This window comes from Eurosta solidaginis, chromosome 1 (assembly GCF_040869045.1).
Source record: "Eurosta solidaginis isolate ZX-2024a chromosome 1, ASM4086904v1, whole genome shotgun sequence".
In the NCBI taxonomy this organism is placed as follows: Eukaryota; Metazoa; Arthropoda; class Insecta; order Diptera; family Tephritidae; genus Eurosta; species Eurosta solidaginis.
The window spans coordinates 240,100,015-240,117,552 of NC_090319.1; positions in this window are offsets into that span (position 1 = coordinate 240,100,015).

The following is a 17,538-nucleotide window of genomic DNA, read 5'->3' on the forward strand; positions in this document are numbered from 1 at the left end:
AGCAAGCTTAACTGGAACAAGCATGTCGAGGACAGAACCAGGAAGGCGATAACCGCCCTTTATGCTTGTAAGGCAGCCATCAGGAAGATGTGGGGTCTGAAGCCCAGTACATTACACTGGCTATACACCGCGGTCGTAAGACCTATTTTATTCTACGGCATCATAACTTGCAATCCGAAAGCCTTCTATGATTTCGTGAACTCTAAAGGGTTAAGTGGTTCCCTCTGCTTTAAAATACCAGGAAGATTTGTTTAGCGACGATCAAGATATTGCTAATTTCTTTGCACAATTTTTCAAGTCCAACTATTCCACTGAATTAAATTCTTTTTCAAATGAATATCCATTTCAACTTAACTCAACACAATTAATATTCCAGCATCATCTCCTGATGAAGTTTTTTCATATTGTAACGAATTTAGGAAATCCTGGTTATTACGCACCTTCTGCTAACGTTCGTATCGCTGAACTGTCGAATAAATTCATATTGCAAATGGTCTTTATTAGACTACTTTGAGAGAACTACAATTATACTTCACAATTATACTTCGCTTCACAATAGCGTGTTTAAATCAAGCTGATTAGTCATTCCTCAGCTTGCGCTGCTCTCTCTGTTACCTTGTCCGCATATATCTCCAAAGGTCTAGACGTTTCACCTTCTAGAATCTTCTGCTTGTAGTTTATGCGTTTCTCATAGTCATATGCGTGTGTATGTGTGAGCAACTACTTCGGCTGATGACCACAAGTGTGTGCGTGAAATATCTCTTCGTTGCCTTCTATATATGTGTGTAAATGATGATTGACATGTTCATGTACACATGTGTGGCTCGCTTTAATGGCATAGCTCATTAAGCTGAGTAGAGAAGCCAAATTTACAATTAGCAGCATTCGTATAGAATTGGGCTACACCCAACCACAAACCTCAGAAGTCACAGCAAAAAATGTAATGTTTTAAAATGTACGTAAAAATATTATCACTATTATTATTGACTTAGGTAAGCTTATTTACTTTTTATTGTATTTCAGTATTTTTAGTACGAAAGTTTAAATTAAATTTGCCTGTTTACTTTTTTAAACTTAAGTTCGGACAGAGAGGCCAAGTCTAAGAAACCGTGCTAATAAACTTCTACCATACAAACACCTTCCTACTAAACTTATTTTTACTGTGATCAATTCAATGAAAGGTGGTAAAATTTTGCGGGGTGAAGGAATTATTGTTACTTCGTTTTATTTATTTTCGATTTCGTAAAGCCTTTACTTGCATTCTTGCATAATGTACATACGCTCATTGGGAAGATGGGTATATTGAACTCTAAGTTTGGGTGGCTGACACACGATTTTTGCTCGAAATGTAACATGGCGATTACCTTCCTCCTCCCTCTTACTTGCCCTTCGAATCTTTTACAAATAGCATTTATACATACATATATGTATATGAATAAATACGTACAAAAAAAATCAACAACACAGCAGCATAATGACGGCAACTTGAACCCGTTGGTTCATACACCCCACAATTGGCTGCCACCCGGCCCCCTAGATCGACTAGTTTTTGTATGGGCTTCCTTTTTTGTTGTTCTTTGCAGTCGATTGCCATCCTTGTTTTAGTGAATTTAACATATTGCTTAAATTGAGCTCTTCGTTGCTGCTTTTTGCTTTTGCTTGAGTTTCAACGCTTTACCTATGTCCCTTGCACGAATCTCTTCGCAATATCTTTCAAACATATTTGGTGGCTTCAAAACGCACGCTTGTTGTTTTTCTCTGTTTTCTGTTTATGCAGTTTGCTGCTGATTCTACACCCGATACGATTCAGTAAATTACACTTTTGATTTTTAGTGCCCGTAAAATAATCGTAAATGTCGCCGTTATTGCGACCGAAAGTGCCCATTTACTTTATTCTCGCTTTAATTTTTCCACAGTGCATCTTGTAATTCCCATACCGCACGCACCACTTTAACACCCCATCTTTGAAACACGCGACGCATCCCGAACCCCAAGCAGGTTCAACTGGATGTTGGGACTACCGCTGTTGGCGCCTCTCTGTTGCACTTGTTCCACGTTTTTCGTGTTAGTTAATAAGTTCATATCCTTAGTGACGTGCTTTCTTCTTGTTTGCATTCTTCATTTATTTTTATTTTGATGTTTCACCGATTGAGTTGCGCTTGTGTTTTTGTTTCCCCCTCTAGCTCAAACATATTTTGATTATATTTCTTTGGTAACTGTGGCTTTGCTTTCATTAAGTGAACAAGTTGCTGCAAGCTTTACTCACTTGTCGGTTGTTTGTTTGCAGTAACATGCTGTTGCTGATGGTGCTGACGATGGCAATGGAAATGGCGACGTCCAACTATTATATGCTTACATATAGAAGTTGCTTAACTCCTTTTTGTTAGCTCATTGCTGTTCATATAAACTCGTTAAATTGAGTTTTTGGTTATTTTCTCAAATATTCTTATGGCTTGTTCAGTTTGCCCCTCACTCCATATTTGGCTACCAACATTTTCTTGATTTTTGAATGCAACTGGTTGCAGATTCTTCTACCACTTTGCCTTTAGTCTGTGTTTTAGTAATGCTGTCGCAGACGTTCAATAAACATTAGGTCAAACATACAATTAAATAATTTAAAGGTTTTTTTAGCAAAGCTGGGAAAACACAATGACAGTGATGATTTCAAATAAGAAATCTGGCCTTACACGGTGCAGCCTTTACTCAATTTTCATCTAGTGGTGGATACAAGACTTTAGTTGAGGAGCGATTTCGGTTAATTTGTTGGCGTGATATTTAAAACTAACGAATTTTCGGAGAAATTTTGAAATCGACCCGATTCTTGCAAATCTTAAATCCTTCTTCAGTTCAAAATCTGGGGAAAACTGCGCTTGATATTTGTGTGTGTGTTAAATAGTTTAGTTTTTCGACCTTTTAAATGTACCGATGTTATAAAGAAGCTTATTGGTTCTATTAGGTTAGGTTAGGTTGAACTGGCCGGTCTATCAGGACCTCACATAGACCAATTGAGTCCGTGGTGTTACCAGAAGTTTGTTTTAACGACCAAAGTGAAAAACCCTATCTAAAACCAGGACCTATGTTATAAAATAACTCCGTTCTCTTGTCAAATGCTAGAGGCTTCCTACGACTTAAGCCACTTGTTGCTTTTAGATCTGACCGCTGTATCACTCCTAGTAGCTGGATTCTTAGCCTGGCAAGTGCAGGGCACGAGCACAGAACGTGCCGAATCGTATCCTCCTCCAACCCGCACTTCCTACATGTGTTATCACTGACCAAGCCTAATTTAAAGGCATGTGACGCCAGAAGGCAGTGTCCAGTGAGAATACCCGTCATGAGTCTACAGTCCTCTCTTTTTAATGATAGAAGCAACTTTGTTAGTCTAAGGTTGTAAGACCTACACATAATTTTCGACACTTTACAGCCCCGCGCTTGAACCAACGCCTTTCCCGCTTGGTCGATCATGTGCACCTCTCGCCTTCGTTTAATCTCGCCCAGTCTAATTGGGACGTATACGGAGCAAACTTCAATGGATGCGCCCATTTTAGCCAGTTCGTCTGCTTTTTCATTCCCATCTATTCCCATATGCCCGAACCCAATATATGCTTCTATCTGTCCCGTTTCTTTCCAGATACTGCTTACACTCTAACACGCATTTAGATGCTGTGCTATGCAAGATTATTGCCTTCATTGCTACTTGACTGTCAATATAAAAGTTAGCACGGTTGCAGCTTAAGCTATTCTCTTCCAGGATTTCTACTGCTTTGGTTACGGCTAACATTTCCGCTGTAGGATCTGTTTTTTTCCGGATCAGCATAGTACACCGCAGACCCTACTCCTTTGGGACCATCTGTGTACACATGTATCGCCTCGTCCGCCATTTGGGCATCCTTGCGACAACTCTTCTTCTCCGCATTGACTTTCAACCCGACATAAAATGCCCAGATATGAATATCCCGAAGCGCCCGATCCATCAAAGAACTAATCGTTGGAAGGCATTTTCCACTTATGACAATTGCAACGTCATCTGCGTAAGCCGCAAGTTTTACGGGTCCCTCATCGAATCGCCTGAGCAATTGATTGATGACCAGCGTCCACAACAGAGGTGATAGCACCTCTCCCTGCGTCGTGCCCCTGTCCACTGATTTCGTGGCATCGTACCATCCCCATTGTGATGTAATCTTCCTGCAATTTAACATGCAGACGATTCATCTGATTAAGGCAGGATGTACTTTAATGTAATTAAGACCATCCATAATCGCCCATTTTGCAACACTATTGAAAGCCCCGGCAATGTCCAAGAATACTCCTAGAGAATATTCCTTATATTACAGGGATATCTCTATGCTTATTACCACCCTATGCAATGCGGTGTCTACCGACTTGGGATACACGTGACCGATCTTCCCCGCCTTTGGTAGGAAAGCTACACGAACAGTTCTCCCAGAGTGCGGTACATGATTCAGCCTTATGTACCTAAAAAAAAAAAAAATAAATGTAAGGCGCGATAGCTTCCGAAGAGAGCCGAGCTTCTCTTCCAATTTGCGTCGCGCTCCTCTTGATTTTCCCTACAAATTGGCCGGACGGGACCTACATGTTTTATGCCGACTCCGAACGGCATCTGCAGGGCAGATGAGTTTTCACTGAGAGCTTTTCATGGCAGAAATACACCCGGGGCGCTTGCCAAACACTGTCGAGGGGCGACCCCGCTTAGAAAAATTTTCTTCTAATTTAAAAACCTTATTTTTATGTTGTTTTGCCCGGGGTGCGAACCCAGGGCATACGATGTGGTAGGCGGATCACGCTACCATCACACCACGGTGTACCTATCGAGTATCATTTTAAGCCATTACGAGACCGCCACACTTGAAACTTGTAGCATGGCCGGGAAAATACCGTCTGGGGCCGGCGATTTAAACTTAGAAAACGTTTTCACTGCCCATTCGATCTTGGTATCGGTCACCAAGCCCGGCACTACCCGCTCCGTGATGGAAGTGTGAGTGTTGTCTGCTGGCTCTTCTAAACCGAATCCCGATGGGAAATGTGTGTCGAGAAGTACCTCAAGGGTTTCCTCACTATTACGTGACCATTCCCGGTTCTCTTTCTTTATTAGTCCCTGGACTATGTTTCCCCTTGCTAGGACTTTTTTCAACCGTGCTGTTTCGCTGGAGCACTCTATGTCCGTACAGAAACTTTTCCATGAAATTCTCTTCGCCCTGGAAATTTCACGCTTGTAGATCCTCAGTAGATCCCTGTACTCGTCCCGACACGCTTCGCTTTCCGAAGTCTTTGCGGGCTTAAACATTTATTTTACCTGTCTTCTTAGAAGATTCAGCTCATTGCTCCACCATGGCGGTTTTGCTTTTTCTCTGAATCTTCTTAGAGGGCAAGCTTTGTTACACGCAGTCATAAGCGTCCTTATTAGGAATTCATTCGATTCCTCCAATTCCTCCACATTGGCAACCTCTTTGGGTTGTCCCAGGTTTGCTTCTACCTGTTTCTTTCTTCTGTTCTACCTAGGGTTTCTAAAGGTTCCTTAATTCTCTATCCTCTTTAGGGGGATGCTAAAGCTGATATACGCATGGTTGGAGAAGGAGGGTCTATCAAGAACCATCCAATCATACCTTGATATATCACGCTCGGAGCTCAATGTAATATCCAGAACATTGCTGGATGTTGGACTAATGTATGTAGGGACATTTCCCCAGTATTTAACAAAATAGAGATTCGCCTTTCTCGTTCGTATCTGCTCCTCCCCACGCATTGTGGTACGCATTTGCATCTGCGCCTATGACCAACCGCCCTTTGCGCCCTTCCTCCTGTACTAGCCTTTTGCACTCCATCGGTGGAACCTCCGCAGCATGGGCCATATAGCAGGACGCCAGGATAAATGCCTGCCAAATGGCAATACGCTACCGACTGTCTTGCAACCTAAAATCTAGGGTGTGATGTTCGGTACATTTTGGTGAGCACGCAGCCAACAACAACAACAACACCCTCCCCGAAGGTTTTGGGGAGTGTTAACGATGGTGATGGTCCTTTACCGGATATACATCCGGTAAGTTTTGGTAAAAATTCACCATTAAGGTACTAGCCCTCACTGCTACAACAACAACAACAACAAGGTACTAACCCGACCATCTCGGTAACGATTAATATGATTACATTAAACCTTCTAAGCCATCCCGCCCCCACCCCCTAATTACACGAGGAACTTGGGGTGCCAGAGCATCGCCTGCCAAATATGTTGTGTGATACATTCATATTTGTAACAGGATTCCTCTCGCGTAGATGAGGTTGACATTTGGGTTGCGGAAGCTCTGAAGCTATAAAGCTTTGTCGCTTATCAACCCCTTGAGTCCCTCGTTTAGTTTGGTGTACAAACATGTTTTGATTGTTTTGTGATAGAGCTGAGCTACATTACACTGAACGAGTCCACGGCGACGTTACTGATCAGTTTAACGCCTTAGAGGTAGTTGGGAAAAGAAACGGCATATACGATCAGAAGGCACTCAAAAACGATGCTTCAAAACTAACAATTAAAAGCAATAATTATAATTTCACTGCCACACATTTTATAGTTTTTTCTACCGGAGTTGGGCACAATCGTTTCATAATATTACTTAACAATTTAAGATTAGATATTTCTTTCAATTTGTATTTTTACTTACCAGCAACAACAGAATCATGTTTAATTGTACGCCGCACAATCATTATAGCATCATGTAACGAAGCTCAGTTTCTTCCAAAAATTGTTCGGCACCGCCACGTAAAATCAACGTACATGTTCTAGCATTAACGCAACCTTTAAATAATTATAAACTATGAAAATAAAATCAATGTCAAACCCACTATCAAACCTTGGAAAATGTTGAAACGCTCACCACCAATTTGACGTTTTTCAAAGTAAACATTGACCCAAAACACTTGAATTAATATCATTAGCTTTAGTCATAACAGCACCACCACAAGCTTTCATTGTACGTTTCCAATCTCCTTCTGATACACTAACAGCACAGAACATATCACAATCTGCAAAATACTGTGTACCAACATCATCAATTGGTAGTTTGGTGCACCTGGTTGTTGTAGAGGATAACCTAGCTGTTGAGGATAAACAGGTTGTTGTGGATAGCCCGGCTGTTGTGGCATTGGCAGATACCCAGGCTGGGGAGGTTATTGCTGTTGCTGTCGTGGCATTGCATAACTCGGTTGCTGTTGTGGTATATACCTTGGCATAACTGGATGTGGTGTCATTGCCCCACCTGGTCCAGTAGATGCGGGCGGCATACCTGGAGGACCATGTTACTCATGGCCACCAAATGGCTGGTGCATAGGGTGTTGAGGTGGCATTTGACCGGATTGTGACTGCATTAGACCAGACGTGGCATTTGCTGTTCACCTGTTTGCTGATATGGAGATGTAACACAGCCTGCAATTGATGTTGGTGGTGTAGCTGACCAATTTGAGGACCAGTCTAGAAAAATAACAACATTTATTAGACAGAAAATTTTTTAAAAATATATGCGTATACTTTCCCCAATAAAGGGCTGTACGCACTTCAAAAGAAAAGTAAAAAATCCATATAAAATGACAGATAAGAAAATCTCAAGAAAAATTTCGTTTGGCTAAATTTCTTACGCAGTACGCAGTTCTAAAGTAATTTCATACATTTTCTACTACTATTTTCTAAAGTTTTTTTAAGAAAAAGACGCCATGACAACTCTTTTTTTGGCAAGAAAAAAATGACTTTGCATTTATTTCTTCAAGAAAAGTGACAGTTACTGCAGGACGTTCAAATATATTATTGCTTCAATTGAATATTTTAACACTAAAACATTTGAAAATGGAAAATATACGCCCCAGCCAGCAAAAACACCAAAAGCGTGCATTTAACTTTTCTTCAGAAGAAAAGTTAAGTCTGATTGAGGAGGTAAAGGCTAGACCACGTATCTGGAATATCGGCGGATCCTTACACTCCAACAAAAACGCGGTGGAGCAGCCTTGGGAGCAAATTGGTATCGTTCTATCAAAGCCTGGTAAGTGAATAAAGCTTTCCTAGGTAATATCCATTAACAGGCGACTAAAATTTGTAGGTGCAGAATGCAAAGCAGCTTGGATCAGTTTGAGGGAGAGCTACAGATATAGGGAAAAGGTGGCTCGGAAAGCTAAAAGCGGGAGTGATGGTGTAGAACCGCTAAGTGAACCAACAGTAAGCGAAAGCGTAGATTGGGAGTTCGCTGCTGAAATGTCGTTTTGCCAATGTTTCGCAAAAAAGAAAGTAAGCAATATGAATTTTAAATTTATATAAATATTTAATTATGTTAATTTCCAGTGCGTTTACGTCAACCACCGATGCCGAAGCTGGAACACCTGATGCCCCTAGTCCCCAATATGTTTATGTAAGTTTATGTTTAGTAAAAATTTGGGCTCCTCGAAAAAAAAGAAAACTGCTGTACGTTCAATTAAGAGTTTTGGCGGCCTCTAGTTTATCCCCCACAAGCCATTCTATAACATATGAATGAGCCCGCGGTAGGTATGCCTGTCGTAAGAGGCGACTAAAATACAATATTCAAGGGGTTGTGTAACGCAAACTTTTCAGGTTGCGAGCGCAAAATAAAGCTTCTTCAAACCCAATTGTCAACCTCACCTTCGAGCGGCGAATCCCGTTTCACTAACAGACGAGGCGGGAGGAGACGGAGAGCACCACCGATCGTTTTTCCAAAATTGTTCATATCATGATCTGTATGAGCCAGATACCGAAATTATTGATTTAGGAGAAAATTTACATTAAGTTATTACAATATATAGATTTGCACCAGAGGAGTAGAAGGGGGGGCGGACGCGGTAGAGGGTGTCATTGCTCACTTTGTAAGCCCTCGACTTATTTGACCCATTGAGTTTGTAATATTAGTGAAGGTCAGTATTCGTAAAATTATAATGTGTAAAAATTATTGAAAAGTAATTATTCGAAGGGGCCGTGGGGCGGCCTCCATCCTCCATGTTCGAAAAAAATTTTGCCGGTAGACTACTGTCTCTGTTCCAAATTTTATCACTATACGCGTAGCCGTTTTGGCGTTATTCAGTCAAAAAGACGAAAAAATACAATAATTCAATTATAACTGTTCCTAGGGGGCGGGGACCTCCCCCCTTTGCAAAAATATATAGCCAGTAAATCCTTCTAGACTATTGGCTATATGTGCGCCAAATTTCATCTAAATCGGTCCAGCCGTTCTTGTGTGATTGAGTAACAAAGACAAATATCTGGACAAACATCCAAACATCCAAACTTTCCCATTTATAATATACTAGCCTTTACCCGCGGCCCCGTCCGCAAGGAGAAAATAAAATATATGTGCTATTCACGTTAGCCTGCTTATCAAGTTGTCTGTTTAAACATTTTTTCTGTCAATGTATTTTATTTTTTAATACAGTAAAAAAAAAAAGAACTAACTGAGCTGATGGGCACGCTTACATGAATAGTACAATACACTTTTTCGAATTAAAAAAAATACATTTTGTTTCTAAGTTAAATTAATTGATATGACAGGATTGAAAGAATTACTACTCATAGAACAAAGGAGTGAAACTACAATTAGCTAAAACCAAAAAGAAGTTTTTAAATGAAAGCAGTGTTGCTTTTTCGGGTATTTAGTTGGTTAAAATATTACAAAAATTTTAATTATAGTTGTAATAGTTCGTTACAGGATTCATTTAAAAATAGAACGAAAAAGCTGTGATATATTAAAGATAAAACATACCGAATTTTAATTACGAATAATTTGCCGTAAATCCACGGCCATGTGTGCTGAATTACCGGTTTCTAAGAGACCTAAAATGATCCCGGAAGTGTCCCTAAATGAAACCAAATAGTCACGAAATGATGCCGACGGGATCCTGGACAAATCTCGAAAACTATCCAGAAATGATGCCGGAAGGGTCCCAAAATAATCCCGAAGTAGTCACGAAAAGTCCCGAAATGACCCTGACGGGATCCCGGACGGATCCCGAAAACCATCCAGATTTGATTCCTGAACGGTCCGCAAATGATCCCTATATAGTCCAAAAAAGTCCCGAAAAAACTCTGACGGGATCCCGGACAAATCCCGAAAATCGCCCAGAAATTATCCCGGAGGAGTCCCAAAATGATTCCGAAAAAATAGTCACGAAAAAGGCCCGAAATGACCCTGACGGGATCCCGAAAACCATCCGGAAATGACTCTGGAGGGATCCCCAAATGATCCCGGAAAAGTCCACAAACCATCCAGAATTAATCTCTAAGGTTCCGCAAATGATCCCGAAATAGTCCCGAAAGTCTCGAAAAACTCAGACCCATCCCGAAAATCATGAAGAAATTATCCTGGAAGGGTCCCAAAATTACCCCGAAATAACTCTGACGGGATCCCGGACAGATCCCGAAAATCATCCAGAACTGAGCTCTGAAACGTCCCCAAATAATCCAGAAATAGTCCGGAAAAAGTCCCGAAAAAACTCCGTCGGGATCCCGGACAGATCCCGGAAATCACCCAGAAATTATGCCGGAGGGGTCCCAAAATGATTCCGAAATAGTCCCGAAAAAGTCCCGAAATGACCTTGAGGGGATCCCAGACCGATACCGAAAACCATCCAGAATTGATCTCTAAAGGGTCCGCAATTTATCCCAGATAAAGTCGCGAAAAACTACGAAGGGATCCCGAACAGATCCCGAAAATCATAGAGAAATTATCCCGGAAGGGTACCAAAATGATCCCGAAATAGTCCCGAAAAGGCGCGAAATAACCCTGACGGGATCCCGGACGGATCCCGAAAACCACCCAGAAATGATCTTTAAGGGCAACTGACCCCGAAATAGTCGTGAAAAAGTCCCGAAATTACCCCGACGGGATCCCGAAAACCATCCAGAAATTATCCCTGAAGGATCCCCAAATGATCCAAGAACAGTCTCGAAAGTCCCTGACATTTTCCCGAAAAAGTAAAAAAATAAACCCGACGGGATCTCGGACGGATCCCGAAAACGATCCAGGAATGATGCCGGAAGGGACCCCAAATGATCCCGAAAAATTCCCGATATTCCCCCGATGGGATCCCGGACGGATCCCGGACCATCCAGAAATGATGCCGGTTGGTACCCCAAAATGATCCCCAAATAGGCCAGAAATGACCCCGTCGGGATCCCGGACGGATCCCCAAAAGTATACAGAAATGATGCTGGAAGGTGAAATGATCCCCTTAAAGAAAGATGAAAAATGAAATGATCCCCTTATAGTTCCGAAATGATCCTGACGGGATTCCCGACGGATCCCGGAAACTATCCAGAAATGATGCCGGAAAGGTTCCCAAGTTATCCCCAAATATTCCCGAAATTACCCTGACGGTATCCCGGACGGATCACGAAAACCATCCGGAAATGATGGCGAAAGGGTCCCCAAATGATCCCGCATTAGTCGCGGGTTCCGAAGTGACCCTGACGGGATCCCCGAAGGATCCCGGAAACTATCCAGAAATGATGCCGGAAAGGTTCCCAAGTTATCCCCAAATAGTCCCGAAATTACCCTGACGGTATCCCGGACGGATACCGAAAACCATCTAGAAAAGTGGCCGGAAGATACCCCAAATGATCCCGAAAAAGTCCTGAAATGATCCAGACGGGATCCCGGACGAATCCCGAAAACTATCCATCTAGGTACCCCAAATGATCCCGAAATAGTCCCGAAATGACCCCGCCGGGATCACGGGCGGATCCCGAAAAAGTCCTGAAATGACCCCGACGGGATCCCGTACGGATCCCGAAAATCATCCAGAAATGATGAACGTAGGTACCCAAATGATCCCGAAATAGACCCGAAATGATCCCGACGGGATCCCGGACGGATCCCGAAAACCAACCAGAAATGATGCCGGTAGGTACCCCAAATGGTCCCGATATGACCCCGTCGGGATCCCGCACGGATCCCTAAAACTATCCAGAAATGATGCCGGAAAGGTCCCCAAATAACCCCCTAATAGTCCCGAAATTACGCCGGCGGAATCTCGGACGGATCCGGAGACCATCCAGAAATGATGCCGGAGGAGACCCCAAATGATCCCGCTAAAGTCCCAAAATGACCCCCACAGGATCCCGGACGGATCCCGTAAACCATCCAGAAATGCTGCCGGAAGAGACCCCAAATGATCCCGCAAAAGTCCCAAAATGACCCCCACAGGATCCCAGACGGATCCCGTAAACCATCCAGAAATGATGCCGGAGGAGACCCCAAATGATCCCGCTAAAGACCCAAAATGACACCGACAGGGTCCCGGACGGATCGCGTAAACCATCCAGAAATGATGGCGGAAGAGACCCCAAATGATCCCGCAAAAGTCCCAAAATGACCCCCACAGGATCCCGGACGGATCCCGTAAACCATCCAGAAATGATGTCGGAAGAGACCCCAAATGATCCCGCAAAAGTCCCAAAATGACCCCGACAGGGTCCCGGACGAATCCCGAAAACCATCCAGAAATGATGCCGGGAGAGACCCCAAATGATCCCGCAAAAGTCCCAAAATGACCCCGACAGGATCCCGGACGGATACCGTAAACCATCCAGAAATGATGCCGGAGGAGACCCCAAATGATCCCGCTAAAGTCCCAAAATGACCCCGACAGGGTCCCGGACGGATCCCGTAAACCATCCAGAAATGATGCCGGAAGAGACCCCAAATGATCCCGCAAAAGTCCCAAAATGACCCCGACAGGATCCCGTAAACCATCCAGAAATGATGCCGGAAGAGACCCCAAATGATCCCCAAAAGTCCCAAAATGACCCCGACAGGATCCCGGACGGATCCCGTAAACCATCCAGAAATGATGCCGGAGGAGACCCCAAATGATCCCGCAAAAGTCCCAAAATGACCGCGACAGGATCCCGGACGGATCCCGTAAACCATCCAGAAATGATGCCGGAAGAGACCCCAAATGATCCCGCAAAAGTCCCAAAATGACCCCGACAGGATCCCGGACGGATCCCGTAAACCATCCAGAAATGATGCCGGAGGAGACCCCAAATGATCCCGCAAAAGTCTCAAAATGACCCCGACAGGATCCCGGACTGATCCCGAAAACCATCCAGAAATGATGTTGGAAGAGACCCCAAATGATCCCGCAAAAGTCCCAAAATGACCCCGACAGGATCCCGGACAGATCCCGTAAACCATCCAGAAATGATGCCGGAAGAGACCCCAAATGATCCTGCAAAAGTCCCAAAATGACGCCGACGGGATCCCGGACGGATCCCGTAAACCATCCAGAAATGATGCCGGAGGAGACCCCAAATGATCCCGCAAAAGTTTCAAAATGACTCCGACAGGATCCCGGACGGATCCCGAAAACCATCCAGAAATGATGCTGGAAGAGACCCCAAATGATCCCGCAAAAGTCCCAAAATGACCCCGACAGGATCCCGGACGGATCCCGTAAACCATCCAGAAATGATGCCGGAAGAGACCCCAAATGATCCCGAAAAAGTCCCAAAATGACCGCGACAGGATCCCGGACGGATCCCGTAAAGCATCCAGAAATGATGCCGGAAGAGACCCCAAATGATCCCGCAAAAGTCCCAAAATGACCCCGACAGGATCCCGGACGGATCCCGTAAACCATCCAGAAATGATGCCGGAGGAGACCCCAAATGATCCCGCTAAAGTCCCAAAATGACCCCGACAGGGTCCCGGACGGATCCCGTAAACCATCCAGAAATGATGCCGGAAGAGACCCCAAATGATCCCGCAAAAGTCCCAAAATGACCCCGACAGGATCCCGGACGGATCCCGTAAACCATCCAGAAATGATGCCGGAGGAGACCCCAAATGATCCCGCAAAAGTCCCAAAATGACCCCGACAGGATCCCGGACGGATCCCGTAAACCATCCAGAAATGATGCCGGAAGAGACCCCAAATGATCCCGCAAAAGTCCCAAAATGACGCCGACGGGATCCCGGACGGATCCCGTAAACCATCCAGAAATGATGCCGGAAGAGACCCCAAATGATCCCGCAAAAGTCCCAAAATGACGCCGACGGGATCCCGGACGGATCCCTAAAACTATCCAGGAATGATTACGGAAAGGACCCAAACTGACCCCGAAAAAGTCCCGTAATGATCCCGGAAACCATCAAGAATTTATCTCTCGAAGGTACGCAAATGATCCCGAAAGTACCCCGACGGGATCCCGGACGGATCCCGAAAACCATCCAGAAATGATGCCGGAAGGGTCCCCAAATGATCGCGAAATAGTCCCGAAATGATTCCGGAATAGTCCCGAAAATGTCCCAAAATAACCCCGACGGGATCCCGGACGGAACCCGAAAACTATACAGAAATGATCCCAGAAGGGTCCCAAAATGATCCCGAAATAGTTACCCCGGCATAATCCCGGACCGATCCCGAAAACCATCCAGAAATGATCCCGGAGGGTCTCGATATGACCCTTACGGGATTACAAATAAGGTGAAGCTAATTATAAAACCATGTTAATAAGGCAGCAGGCGCATTGGAGCGAATAAAAAGTTACATAGAAACATACAGGTAAAGCTAATAAAAGCGTGCTAATAAAAACAATTGATGGAGGGCGGATGGCGGGAGTAGAGGAGAGGACCATTGATCGTTCCTCCAAAATTGATCTCGTTCTGTATGTACCAGATACCAAAAACTATTGATTTAGGAGAAAATTTATTTTGAGTTATAAAAATTTATAGATTTTACACCAGAGGGAGAGATAAAGGGGGGGGGGGTGGGCGGGCGGAGGGTGTCACTGCTTACTTTGTAAGCCCTCGACTTATTTGACCCCTTGAGTCTGTGATATTGGTGAAGGCCAGTATACGTAAAGTTATAATGTGTAAAAATTATTGAAAAATAATTTCTCGAAGGGGTCGTGGGACCCCCACCCCTCTTTCCATGTCCGAAAAAAATTTCGCTAGTAGACTACTGTCTGTGTCCCAAATTTCATCAAAATCCGTGTAGCCATTCTGGCGTGATTCAGTCGCAAAGACGAAAAAATATAATAATTAAATTATAACTGTTCCTAGGGGGCGGGGACCACGCCCCTTTTCAAAAATATATAGTTAGTAGATCCTTCTAGACTATTGGCTATATGTGTGCAAAATTTCATCCAAATCGGTCCAGCCGTTCTTGCGTGATTGAGTCACAAAGATAAACGTCTGGACAAACATCCAAACATCCAAACATCTTCACATCCAAACTTTGCCATTTATAATATATACTAGCCTTTACCCGCGGCCCCGTCCGCAAGGAGAAAATAAAATATATGTGCTATTCACGTTAGCCTGCTTATCAAGTTGTCTGTTTAAACATTTTTTCTGTCAATGTATTTTATTTTTTAATACAGTAAAAAAAAAAAGAACTAACTGAGCTGATGGGCACGCTTACATGAATAGTACAATACACTTTTTCGAATTAAAAAAAATACATTTTGTTTCTAAGTTAAATTAATTGATATGACAGGATTGAAAGAATTACTACTCATAGAACAAAGGAGTGAAACTACAATTAGCTAAAACTAAAAAGAAGTTTTTAAATGAAAGCAGTGTTGCTTTTTCGGGTATTTAGTTGGTTAAAATATTACAAAAATTTTAATTATAGTTGTAATAGTTCGTTACAGGATTCATTTAAAAATAGAACGAAAAAGCTGTGATATATTAAAGATAAAACATACCGAATTTTAATTACGAATAATTTGCCGTAAATCCACGGCCATGTGTGCTGAATTACCGGTTTATAAGAGACCTAAAATGATCCCGGAAGTGTCCCTAAATGAAACCAAATAGTCACGAAATGATGCCGACGGGATCCTGGACAAAGCTCGAAAACTATCCAGAAATGATGCCGGAAGGGTCCCAAAATAATCCCGAAGTAGTCACGAAAAGTCCCGAAATGACCCTGACGGGATCCCGGACGGATCCCGAAAACCATCCAGATTTGATTCCTGAACGGTCCGCAAATGATCCCGATATAGTCCAAAAAAGTCCCGAAAAAACTCTGACGGGATCCCGGACAAATCCCGAAAATCGCCCAGAAATTATCCCGGAGGAGTCCCAAAATGATTCCGAAATAGTAGTCACGAAAAAGGCCCGAAATGACCCTGACGGGATCCCGAAAACCATCCGGAAATGACTCTGGAGGGATCCCCAAATGATCCCGGAAAAGTCCACAAACCATCCAGAATTAATCTCTAAGGTTCCGCAAATGATCCCGAAATAGTCCCGAAAGTCTCGAAAAACTCAGACCCATCCCGAAAATCATGAAGAAATTATCCTGGAAGGGTCCCAAAATTACCCCGAAATAACTCTGACGGGATCCCGGACAGATCCCGAAAATCATCCAGAACTGAGCTCTGAAACGTCCCCAAATAATCCAGAAATAGTCCGGAAAAAGTCCCGAAAAAACTCCGTCGGGATCCCGGACAGATCCCGGAAATCGCCCAGAAATTATGCCGGAGGGGTCCCAAAATGATTCCGAAATAGTCCCGAAAAAGTCCCGAAATGACCTTGAGGGGATCCCAGACCGATACCGAAAACCATCCAGAATTGATCTCTAAAGGGTCAGCAATTTATCCCAGATAAAGTCGCGAAAAACTACGAAGGGATCCCGAACAGATCCCGAAAATCATAGAGAAATTATCCCGGAAGGGTACCAAAATGATCCCGAAATAGTCCCGAAAAGGCGCGAAATAACCCTGACGGGATCCCGGACGGATCCCGAAAACCACCCAGAAATGATCTTTAAGGGCAACTGACCCCGAAATAGTCGTGAAAAAGTCCCGAAATTACCCCGACGGGATCCCGAAAACCATCCAGAAATTATCCCTGAAGGATCCCCAAATGATCCAAGAACAGTCTCGAAAGTCCCTGACATTTTCCCGAAAAAGTAAAAAAATAAACCCGACGGGATCTCGGACGGATCCCGAAAACGATCCAGGAATGATGCCGGAAGGGACCCCAAATGATCCCGAAAAATTCCCGATATTCCCCCGATGGGATCCCGGACGGATCCCGGACCATCCAGAAATGATGCCGGTTGGTACCCCAAAATGATCCCCAAATAGGCCAGAAATGACCCCGTCGGGATCCCGGACGGATCCCCAAAAGTATACAGAAATGATGCTGGAAGGTGAAATGATCCCCTTAAAGAAAGATGAAAAATGAAATGATCCCCTTATAGTTCCGAAATGATCCTGACGGGATTCCCGACGGATCCCGGAAACTATCCAGAAATGATGCCGGAAAGGTTCCCAAGTTATCCCCAAATATTCCCGAAATTACCCTGACGGTATCCGGACGGATCACGAAAACCATCCGGAAATGATGGCGAAAGGGTCCCCAAATGATCCCGCATTAGTCGCGGGTTCTGAAGTGACCCTGACGGGATCCCCGAAGGATCCCGGAAACTATCCAGAAATGATGCCGGAAAGGTTCCCAAGTTATCCCCAAATAGTCCTGAAATTACCCTGACGGTATCCCGGACGGATACCGAAAACCATCTAGA